This window comes from Xenopus tropicalis, chromosome 6 (assembly GCF_000004195.4).
Source record: "Xenopus tropicalis strain Nigerian chromosome 6, UCB_Xtro_10.0, whole genome shotgun sequence".
Lineage (NCBI taxonomy): Eukaryota > Metazoa > Chordata > Amphibia > Anura > Pipidae > Xenopus > Xenopus tropicalis.
The window spans coordinates 92,153,886-92,166,650 of NC_030682.2; positions in this window are offsets into that span (position 1 = coordinate 92,153,886).

Consider the following 12,765-nt stretch of genomic DNA (forward strand, 5'->3'; position numbering starts at 1 on the left):
GCTACGAAATAATAGCCGCGGGTGACAAAATAATAGCCGCGGGCGACAAAATAATAGCCACGGGTGCCGAAATAATAGCCACGGGCGACAAAAGAATAGCCGTGCGACAAAATAATAGCCGCGGGCGACAATTTTTTTTGCCGCACCGTGAATTTGTCGTAGACCCATAAATGAGGTGTCAAAATCCCCATTATAAGTCAATGGGGCAAATTTGGGGACCTCTCTTGCCCCGGGGGTAACACTTATACCCTTGTGCGGGGTATCTTCTGACACAGGTTGCAAACCTCTTCAAATGTGGTAAATTTAACGTTTCTAAAAAATTGCCTCTCTGCGCTACAATCCGTCAAAGTTGGCCTTAATGTTAAGTCTATGGGATTTTTGGGCCGGTAAATTGCCCCCGCAGGGGGCCAACCCCTTAGAAAAGTCATAGCACCCCATTCCCGAATAGGCCGCACGATTTGACACCTCACTCATGGGTCTACGACAAACGGTGCGGGACTAGTTACGTACCGAACTTTTGTACGTTAGAAGAAGAAGAAGAATAAGCCTGTGAGATAATAGTAGTGATGCTTTGCTTCGCAAGCACCACTAATAAGGTCATGTCAGTTATATCACATTTCACATATACAGACCTTTACAACCAATTTCAACCTAACAGGGTCCTGCATTTCCAGGAATTCACTCTGAATTAATAGGAACTCAGAATATGGACTCTTTAGTATGTATGGCAATACGTTATATGAATCCGTCACTAATGGGGCAAAGCAGTAAGTAATGAAACAACATGAAAGAGTCATTTCACACAAATTGGAGGAAAACATTGTGATTGTTTCCTTTTGAGGCAATAATACATATATACATAAAAATGTATAATATTGCTCTCTTTAGTGCTCCTCTCTGCTATTCATTCTTAAATAGTTATTTTCTTTTTTGACACATTGTTAATATTATTATTATTATTATGAAGAAGAAGAATCTTAAAAAGCACTATGAGTAATAAAAATGTATTTTTACACTTTAAATAGGTGTATTGTCATTCCTTGTAAAATATGTTGACTTCATGTAAACAGAAAGCTTTCTAAGGGCTTATAAATGAGATAATGCCAATGATTCCATGCAAAATATTAACCTTTAAGCCCTATGTTAAACACAGCTCTGTATAAGTAGAAAGTGGGGTATTCCTGCGAATCACAGACTACTCCATGACACTGATTATCTTCTTTCTAAAAAAGAGGCACTTGCATTGCCTTAAAAGGAGACATCAATATACCAAGATAAGGAATAAGGAGGTTAAAAGCATGTTGGAGAGTAGATTTTGCTTTACTGCTATAACTGTCTCTATTCATTTGCTTAACTTTTATTTTTATGAATGCAATTCATTGTATTGTTAGCATTTCATTTTACTGTACGATGATATAGCTAGATAAATGTTAAAACTGGTTTTAAAAGGATTTTTAAAGGATTTTAGAAAAAGAGTTGCAGCAGATTTAAGCCTTCTGTATCTCGAGAGAGTATGTATGTCTCTTCCCAAGGGCACAATTGGGTGATAGTGTTTGACATACATGTTTATATCTGTATTTGTATAACCTTCTATGAAAAATACCTGATTAATATCACAAGTTACAATGTGATCACATGCAGGCTTTATTTACTAACGCTGGGCAAATTTGCACCAGTACTGCAACCCATAGCATCCAAAGACTTTAATTAGTCTGCTGCAGGTTAACCCATTGCATTTGGATTTGTTTTCAGTTTGCTAACCAGTATACAACTGTCTATGATAATGGATTGTTGGGTTAATTAGAATTTAAAAGGAATATGTGTGATTATGGGCCATTGCTGGAATGTGCCTGGCCTCTGAGTTACTGAGAAATCTCATGACAGTTACCAAATTGACAGGACATAAAGCCACTCACAGCTGACAGACAGACCTTGTTACCCACATAACTGTCAGAATCTCTCCAAAACTGCTGCCACAGCAGTTGATTAATCTCTTGTGACTGTCAAATCCTATTTCCATTCTGCATATCAGAAATATTATAACTTAAATATTGCTTCTCCTTGAGTTACTAGGCAGCCATATACACTATGTTAATTTAAAGATGAACTACCCATCAAATAGAACATTTAATGCTTCTTTGTATAAGTCACATTTATTATAAAACTGTTGTACTGTATATCACTACTCCCTATGCCATGGAGCTGGGGTGGGGTTTATTAATAACACATGTCTTACCCAGATACTTTAGTGAGTTTTATTACAGTGGACTTGTGATCAAATTCTTGAACTGTCTAGTTTCATCGAACAATGAAGAAATAATTCTTGCAAACAGGACCTTCTCCTGTAAAATGTTCATCGTATTAACACCAGCATTTTCCTCTCACTAGAGAGATCTGACTATATTTATTTTTACACAAAAAAAGAAAAGAAATTTTTTATAACACTACATAAGAACAATAGGTCTATTTCCTTGTCTTCCACATCATTATTGATTCATATAGAAGTTACAAATCATATTGTAACAGTTAACAAACTATGGGGCTGATTTACTAACCCACGAATCCGACCCGAATTGGAAAAGTTCCGACTTGAAAACGAACATTTTGCGACTTTTTCGTATGTTTTGCGATTTTTTCGGATTCTTTACGAATTTTTCGTTACCAATACGATTTTTGCGTAAAAACGCGAGTTTTTCGTATCCATTACGAAAGTTGCGTAAAAAGTTGCGCATTTTTCGCGTAAGTTTTAACGCTACGAAAAATGCGCAACTTTCGTAATGGATACGAAAAACTCGCGTTTTTACGCAAAAATCGTATTGGTAACGAAAAATTCGTAAAGAATCCGAAAAAATCGCAAAACATACGAAAAAATCGCAAAATATCGATCATTACGAAAAAAACGCAATCGGACTCATTTCGACCCGTTCGTGGGTAAGTAAATCAGCCCCTATGTGTGCATTTTAAAGCAAGAAAATAAGAGGGCCCCGCTTAAAAGAACATTCAGTCTATAAATGAATAACTACAGGTATGGAACCCATTATGCAGAATGCTCAAGAACTGGGGTTTTCCAGATAAGGGTTTTTTTTTGTAATTTGGATCTCTATACCTTAAGTCTATCAAAAGATCATTAAATAAACCCATTAGCACTGTTTTGCTCCCAATAAGAATGAATTGTATCTTAGTTGGGAATAATTACAAGGTACTGTTTTCTTATTACAGAGGAAAAGGAAATTATTTTTAAAAATTAGAATTATTTGCTTATAATGGAGTCTATGGGAGAAGGCCTTCCCGTAATTCTGAACTTTCTGGATAATGGGTTTCCGGGTAATGGATCCCATACCTGTACTTTAAGGGATTATTTACTGGACCAAAATAAGTGAGTTAGTTTGAGAAATTATTCATATTGTCTTACCAGAGTAGACCTACTATCACGGAGAGTTTACCAGGGAAGGTAAAAGTGGCCCCAGATTTCTGTATTAAGGCTTAGTTAAAGCTTGGTGTTGAAACAATAAAAGCTTATGTTGTGTTTTCTGTTTATAGCATTAAGGAGAAAAATTAATTCTTTATATCAATCGTCTTTGGGATCTCTGATGCAACCAGCAAATGCAAAAAAGGACCAGAAATGTGCAATAAAAAAGATGTAAGTAACTTGACTATACAAGCAGGGCTTTTATTTACACAGGCAATATGATATGAGATCAGTGCTAACTGTATAAAAGAAAATTTGACATATTCCTTATACTGTAGGAGGCCTATTTAATGGTTATAAATATATTACCTTCTCTATGCCTGCAGTTGAGCTATAAATATATAATAGATATAAACAGAGATGCCACAGAAACAAAACCCAGATACCCATAAGCTGGAGTCCTGAGATTTAACCTCTCAGTTACTCCATTCACCAAGCCTCTTTTTTTTATGCAATCCTTCGACAACACAAATTTGGAATCATCAACTCAGTATATACTTTTAAACCTCATAAGTGGGTTTTGTAACCTATGAGCCAAAGTACCCATTGACACAAAAAATAATAAAAATTATTTTTTTGTTTTCGAAAGACTTTCAGAATTACTATTCAGACTCCAAGCCACATCAAAGGAATACCATTCTTTTGAAATGTTTTTGGACAAAACATAGGCAGCATAATCTTCTAACTCCTTTTTTTGAAAGGGAAAAAAACTTTAAAGACTAATTAGGGTAGCAATATCAAGACTCCTTTAATGTATTAAACAATTAAGAACTGTATGACAATTCACCCTTACATCCCCAAGTTGCATGACTGATGAGGTATCTTCTAATTATTGTGCTTGAAAATAAGGGCTAACATGGAGGCTTGAAAATAAACTAAGCTAATAGCAAATCCCAAGGGGTCTTTATCAGTAGTAATGTAGACCTAATCCTTTCCATATGTTGTTTGATAAAGAGATGAAGCTCTTTAACCAAAACCCTGAAACATACCATTGACAGAACTAGATCAAAGATGTTTCTAAAGAAGATGTTCTGGTAGCTCTCTAGATGAATAACATCATCAAAAAGCCCTGAAAGTTAACTCTGCAGACAAATTCACACACAAGTTTTTCTGATTTGAATTTTTTAAGAAAAAAAAATTGATTGAGTTTAATCAAATATTTTAAATTAATAAATCCACCTTTAAATTAGCTCAGTAAATCTAAACGGAACAGTATCAATAAAGGAGGATTCACTTTTTGATGGTTTTTTTAAAGAGGTACAATAATAACTTATTACACAAATTTTCAAACCAATACAGGTATAGGATCCCTTATCCAGAAACCCATTATCCATAAAGCTCCAAATTATGGGAAAGCCACCTCTCATAGACTCCATTATAATAAAATAATTCATATTTTAAAAAATAGATTTAAAAAAAAAAAAAGTTTATAAATAAAAATGTGTTAAAGTTGACACTGTGGAGTCCTAGATCAGTGGTCCTAGTCTATTCAACACATCATTACTCAATCACAGGGCTATAGGTGTATAAGAAATTTGAGCTAGCTGTACATGGTTAGATCTTCTTGTTTGGTAATGTCATCATGCACAAGCTTATTTTTGCTCTATTTGGCCAAATAGAGGTGATCTGATTGTTTGGGCCTCAACAAATGTTTGCATTATATCAGGGGCGCCTTTGAAAATCTGTCAGTACTAGTACCACATCAACATACCCGTGCAATCTAAGCCTGTCTGATGGATATCTGCCCAGATATATGGGCACCATACACAGGGCAATAAGCTTCACCTCATCCTGGATGTGCCAATAAGATAGCTTTTAATGGTCCATGTATGCCACTTTTACTTTTGTATAAATGTAACACTTTCAAATAGAAAAAATGGTAGTCACTACTACTCTTTTGCAAAGTTTTGGTTCTTTTGGCTCTGTCGCAAAGTGAACCTGATAAGCTAAGGTTGCTTGGGGAACGTGCCAGTGCACCACCGAAACATTCCCCCCAATACCCAGAAGTGATGCCACGGACGTCACGCATGCTTTTAGAAGTGATGTCATGCGCACAACAGGATGTGAGAAAATCGTGAGAATTCTTCTTGGGGACGGGGGGAATAGGGGAGAGCATTCTAAATTGTGTAACTACTGAAGAAATAGGGGGGGGGGTGGTTGACAGCTCTGAAGTATCAACAAAGGGTGTGTACATATCCCAATAGAGCTTTGCAAACGAGAAAAGCCATTCCCCATAATGTACTGTTTAACCTTCCTACCAACAATCTGTTGGGTTTAGTTGCGCTTTGAAAATGCATTGTTAGGTAATGGGTTCTCTCCGTATGATAACCTACATTGTTGTCAATATGTCTCTTCCTCTTTCAGGAATATAGTACATACTTTGTTGGTAGGAATAGGACTAAACAAACATTTCTTCTTTTTTGGAGAATTCTCCCGATTTTCTCACGTCCTGTTGTGTGACATCATTTGATGCATTTGCGCATTCACAGGGAGAATTTTTCTGCTCCAGTTGCGATTTTGCGCATGACGTCACTTCTGGAAACATGCATGATGGTTGAACGCCACTTCTGGGTATTGGGGGGAATGTTTCGGTGGCGCACTGGCGTGTCACACAGTTCCCCAGGCAACCTTAGCTGTCAGGTTCACAGCTCTAGATACTTTGAGATAGAGCCAAAAGAACCAAAACATTGCATTGTGACTACCATTTTCTCTATGTGGAAGTGTTACATTTATACAAAAGTAAAAGTGGCATACATGGGCCATTACAAGCTATCTTCTTGGCACATCCAGAATGAGGCGAATAGATATGCTTAATAGATATGCATGTGTATGTTGATGGGGTACTAGTACTGACAGATCTCCAAAGGCACCCCTGATATAATGCAAAAATTTGCCAAATAGAGCAAAAAATAAGCTTGTGCTTGATCACCTAACAAGAAGATCTAACCATGTACAGCTAGCTCAAATTTCTTATACACCTATAGCCCTTTGAATAATGATGTGTTGAATAGACTGGGAACCACTGACCTTGGACTCCACAGTGTCAACATTTTTGTTTATAAACTAACTTGAGCACCCTGAGAAAATATTACTGAATGCAAAACACCATGAACTATATAAAAAGACTTAAATAAAACAGAAAGATTACTAGGATATCCTGACATATTACTGATGAATAGCATCTGTTTAAGAAAATTGCTAAATCACAAAGAGGTGATGAAGGATACCATGATAGGGATGAATATCAGAAATTATTTAAAGAATTGTAGAGTAATCATTTGTACAAATAGGAGCAATTGTGATCATAGCTGATATTTTTTTAGGTAATACTATTAATTACATATTCAAAACTATTATAAAATTATTGTACAAATAATGGCCAAAAAGTCCAAGCTCTGAATTTGTAAATTGAAATAGTGTGTTTATCAAAACAACTAGTAGGTTTATCTTAACAAGAGTTTTACTAGAGATTGATGATACAAGCGATAACATTGTCCTTAGTTCACCTTTGCCCATTCATTATGCTATGATACAGTCGAAAAGGAATGTATTTGTCTTGCAACCACTAGCTGCAGCAGGATATGAAAAACCACAGTCTGAGACTACTCATTGATTGGTGTAGTTACCTTTCTTCATTATGGATATAAAATAGAAAATACTTAATTGCACTGCTTAATTCTCAATAATAAAGAGAAAGACCAGAAGCCCTTCAAAGAGTATATGATACAATATGATAAGACCAATCCATCATAATTTTTTGAGTCTCATCAGAAAATAATAGACTTTCCTAATATGAGTTTTAACTTTGTCATAATAGCAAACATTATTTAACAATGCCCTGGACAACAATGCTAGAGCATTAAGGGGCACAAAATTGCATCCCTTCGTTATCATTTGCTGTGTGTCCAGGGCTCACCTGCACCAGTTTAAAAATCCGATGCATGTCCTTACAAGCTGCCACAGGGCAGGGGGTAAGATATAGTTCCTTTTTATACCCTTCGGCGCTCCTTACCTTAAGCATCTGAATGATGCACAATTTAGGGGACAGGTAAGCAAAACTGGCAACAGCTTTAGATGATGAAGGGTACTTAATCTAAATTAGGGGATGGAGGTTTATTAAGGAATATTGAAATCGTGACCTTTTTAAAGCTTAAACAATTGTGTATGTCAAATTATATTGAAAAAAAACTTCCAAAAGGACTAGATGATTATTTTTTTGCTATGATAATGGTGAAGTCTTAAATATCATGTTTTGGAGTGCCTACAAAGCTTGTATAAGGGGAATAGCAATACTATAGACAACCTTTTTAAAACAACAAGAAATCAGAAACAAAATATAATATTAAACAGAATGATAAAAAAAAGAACCAACAAATACATCAGCATAATCAAGGCTTTAAAACAAGAACTTCTTGTATTAAACAAATGCAAAAAAGACTTAGCATAGAAGGGATTAAAACTGACTGTTACTATGTATTGTTCTACAATTTAAGAGAAAATAGAGAAATGCCAGAACCCAGGCCCAGACTGGCAATCTATAAGCTCTGACAAATGCCAGAGGGGCTGCTGTAAGATGCCATTGTCAGTCACTATTTAGGGGGCTGCGGGGGGCTGTTTGGGCCTCTGTGTACCTAAAATGACAGTCCAGACCTGCCACAACCCAAAACAAATGGAATGATTGTTAAATTCTTAAATGATGATATTACTGAAAATTCTTTACTTAGTTGGTGTGGAAATGTGAACACTAGCCACATGACAAATGCATAAAACCAACAATACTGGTACAAAGCAAAACATGCTGGGAAAATGATACACATAAACTATGAACATGAGTGCAGGTAACAGCCCACAATAATTTTCAGAACTTAGAAATTTAACCAATGAGTTTTACACAACAACTCATGGAAGCATTACATAGGGGTAATCTCTATAACAGCAACTGATATGGCTAAACCTGGGCAATTGTCCCATTATTACACTACCCCCTATAGTGATGATAATGATAATCATAATAACTATCCTAAAAATCACATCTACACCAAAGAAGAAGGCCAACTTAAAAATTTACTTTAAATTTACATCTTTGTATTACTCATAAAAACTGATATAGATTAGCAGTCAGGTTTTCCCCCTAAATGGAATTGTTGGAACAGTCTAGGATTTCTTATCCAAATATTTTTTAGAAATCAATTTAAACAAATTAAGGCAGTGTTATACTTTTTAAACATGTTTCATAATGGATTGATTATATTAGATAGTTGGCTAAAATGATGACAAAGCAGATGTCTATTGTCAGTCTCTTCAGAATGGTTTTAAAGGAGAAGGAAAGGATAAGTCACTTGGGGGTGCCAAAATGTTAGGCACCCCCAAGTGACTTTAATCGCTTACCTTGTACCCTGGGCTGATGCCCCTGTTAGGAGAGAACAGCACCAGCCCGGGGTACCTGTAGCGAGTGCTTCCTTCTTCTTGTCTCGCGCGCTTGCGCATGCGCAGTAGAGTGAAAAGCTGAACTAACATTTTGGCACCCCCAAGTGACTTCTCCTTTCCTTCTCCTTTAACTACTTTGAGCAATCAAGAACCTTAATATTCCACAGCATTGGAAAGGAATAATATGGGCAACTGTTTGAAATTGTTAAATGAGAAACATTCAGTATTTTCCATTATGCAATAACCATCAGGCCACATGGGATCCATACAGTTCTGAATTATGGGAAAATCATCTCCCATAGACTACATTTTATTCAAATTATTCAACATTTTAAAACATATTTCCTTTTTCTCTGTAATAGAATAGATAGAATAGAAGTTCCTTGTACTTGATTCATCCTTATTGGAGGCAAATCAATCATACTGGGTTTATTTAAGGTTTAAATGTTTTTTAAGTAGACTTAAGATATGAAGATCCAAATTACGGAAACACCCCTTATCCGTAAAACCCCAGGTCCCAAGCATTCTAGATAACAGGCCCAGTACTTGTATACTAAATTCTAACTTAATGATTAACAAAAGAAACTTATTGAGCCTTTAAGATAACAATAGATCGAGTTGTAAAGGGAATACATATCAAAGAGCAGAGAAAAGCTGTTGAAATGATGATTCTATGATCATCATACAAGTTTATTCATTTTTGTTTAAGTCTGAAATGGGAACTTGAAGGCCAGAAAAGTAAAAATGTGCTGCCAGCACAAGAGAAAGTAAAGAACAATCTAAAACCTTTTAATCAAAATAAAAATGTGTCCATCACTGTAAACAGCAAATGATGAATGTTGTAATGTGAAATAATATTTAGAAAGCTACTGGCAAACAGTTTTATTTACTGCAGGCCAGTATAAAAATACTGCTCGTGCCTGGCTGAAGCCAATGTACAGCCAGCTGGTGCGATATATTTAGATGTTCTTAACAGACTTGTCCTAAAACAACCCTCAGTAAGAAAAATAAGGATCCACGAAACCCCCACTATGGAAAGATTAATTAACTGCATAATCCTCCAACCCTGTGATGACAACTTTAAAAGCACCCAGGCAGTCGTTTTTCAGATTGCTTGACGGAGCGGTTAAACATAGTTATTATGCTTTTCATTTATTTATCCTGAGACAGAAGGATGAAAGGCAGGGCTGGCCTATAGCTTAAGGTCATGTACCCCGGGCAAATAGAGGTGTGCATATATGTCAAGTACAGCTAAAGAACTGCAAGCAACAGCTAAACACCTGTGTTCACACGGCTACATCAGTACACTGAATACTGGACTCACAGTGACACTGTGAAATCACAGAAAAATTTGCGAAACTGCGAAATTTCACCAAAACACATTGAAGTCAATGGCAAACTTACATTGCTGTTAAGGCTTTTTTTTAGTTCTGCAATAGCATATACATTGCCCTAAAACTAAGAAGTTATATATACAATGTTTGCCCCAGTACAGTAATCTATAGCAACCACTTTGATATGTGCTATAATTATTTGAGTTGGGTAAAGTAATAAAAGTAGCATAATTTGCTCCAGACCATGTATACGTAGGACAAAGACACAGGGCCGGAACTAGGGGTAGGTAGAAGAGGCACCTGCCTAGGGCGCAACGGTGGGGGGGGGGGCAGATGCCTCTTCTTTTACCTACCTCTAGTTCCAGACCCTTACCCCCCACTGCAGTGGCCCCACCAACCTCACCGCCCTGTGTGCTCATGCATCGTGTGCTCATTTGTGCATGCGCATGTGCACACATGGGGGGGCTTTTTGGAGTGGGCCAAGCCAACCAGGTTGCCTAGGGTGCCCGGTCGGCTTGGCCCAGTACAAAGACATCAACTTACTCCATGTCATCATGTCAGCTAATTTCTATTACTAACTTATGGTAAAATGTATTATTGTGGAATTATAAATGATAGGATTGTATCATCATGTTCCTCATGACATGGAGCTACCAATTAGATTTACCTTCAAACAGATAAGGGCTACCTGCTGGTTGCCAGGGATACAAGACCAGTAAAAAAGTTAGCTGCTAGGGTTTCTTGCACTAAATAGTGGATGCAAAGTTTGTACTAGTTCTAATAACCAATCAACAAGCTGCAGAATATATGAACATACGGTAAATTATAATATAGTGATGAGAGCAAATCTGTCCTGTTTCACTTCGCTGAAAATTTTACAAAACTGCTGAAAAATTCTTCAAACAGCGAAATATTTGCAAACAGCATGAAAGTCAATAGGCATTTTTCCGCATGTTTGTTTTACGCAAAAAACATTGTAGTCAATGGCCATTTTTTCTCAAGATTTATTCTCACTCTAAATGCTTTAAAATCAGTGGGCATGGTGAAAAATTCCCTCATAACTAATAATAATGCAGTCCTTCTGAACACTGTATTCAATATTAGTTGCTAATGAAATACATGCACAGAGAAGCTGTACCTAATGCTGTACAAGCCGTGAAAGTGTCAAGCCAGTTAGTGACTGCAAGCATGATACTCAAGAGATTTGTTCACTTTAGCTGGCCACAATAGCTGTAGAAGAATAAATAAAAGGCTGAAACTTGCCTTTTAACTAAGGCTTTTAATCCACATATTCCAGTGCATCAAAAATTTTATTTGAATTATTGCAAATTACAAGGCATATATGCTGTGCCATTAGCATACACTGTTTACTGAGAGTGAACCAGCTTCATTTATCTTACAATTTTAGGACCCTCAAAGTGCTCTCAAGAGGTCAGTTCCTTAAGACTTTAGAAGTTTGTTTGATTATATAAGTGATACATTGATGCTTTCATTCACTTACAAACGCTGATATATCCGTTATGTCTAATGTTTGTTTTTACAGACCAGAGCAGTTAGTAAATAAATCAATGCAAAACATTGTAAGCCACTCCATTTGTGTTATCATGATCAATCGTAAAATATAAGCCTTTATGAGTACCTATATTTTACAGATAATTCATTACATCATCACATTACAGTTTTCTTATTATAAAGAAAAACTAAAGTCATTGGTGAACCTATCTGCCCCAAGCAGTAACCTGTTATAATCTGTGATTATCTTTTTTCAGCAAGCTATCTAGGCCAATGACACACAAGGTAATGGTAATGTAAATCGCTGGTAGGAAAACACGTGCTACTTAGGCTTTCCGAAGTTGTGAGGAAACGTCAACTTTGGAAAGCTGAAGAGACACATATGTTTTCCTACTGAGGGGCCCTCTAACGGGCCTACCTAACCCGTATCTGGGCAAAAATTGATCAGATCTCAATCAGGCAAGTTTTAAAATGGCGACCTCCCCAAAGAGTGGATCTTTCAATATATGTCCACCTTTCAGCTAATGCCACAATGAACTGATTCTTTGTCTGTGAATACAGTAAATGCCAGCTGAGGATCAGCTGATTTGCAGGCATCTGCTTAGTTGTGTCTCTGCACTGGGAGCCTCTGTATAATACAGACACAGTCTATCAAGCTGAGAGTCAGCCCTGTGTGGCAGTAGGACACTGGGCAAGTTAACATCCAGCAGTTTCTACATACCAAGGTTGAAAGAGTCAATGCCAAAATAGGGTCTGGCCTATAGGGCCATCTGTCAAGCTCCAGCTAGAATATCTCTATGACAATAAATTCTGAGCAACCCCAGTCTTGACCCCAACCCCCCCCCCCCCTCCAATTCAGTTTGCCGGCCTAACCCCTCTCACTAACATTAGCATATATGCACTATTCCAGCAAGGACATCATGTGTGATAGGCCTAAGACAGAACGTTCAGACCTGTTTGCTTAGTACCCCTTATTCTTTAAAATTTAACCACAAGTAGAAATATTTCTGTTTTAGTGAATAT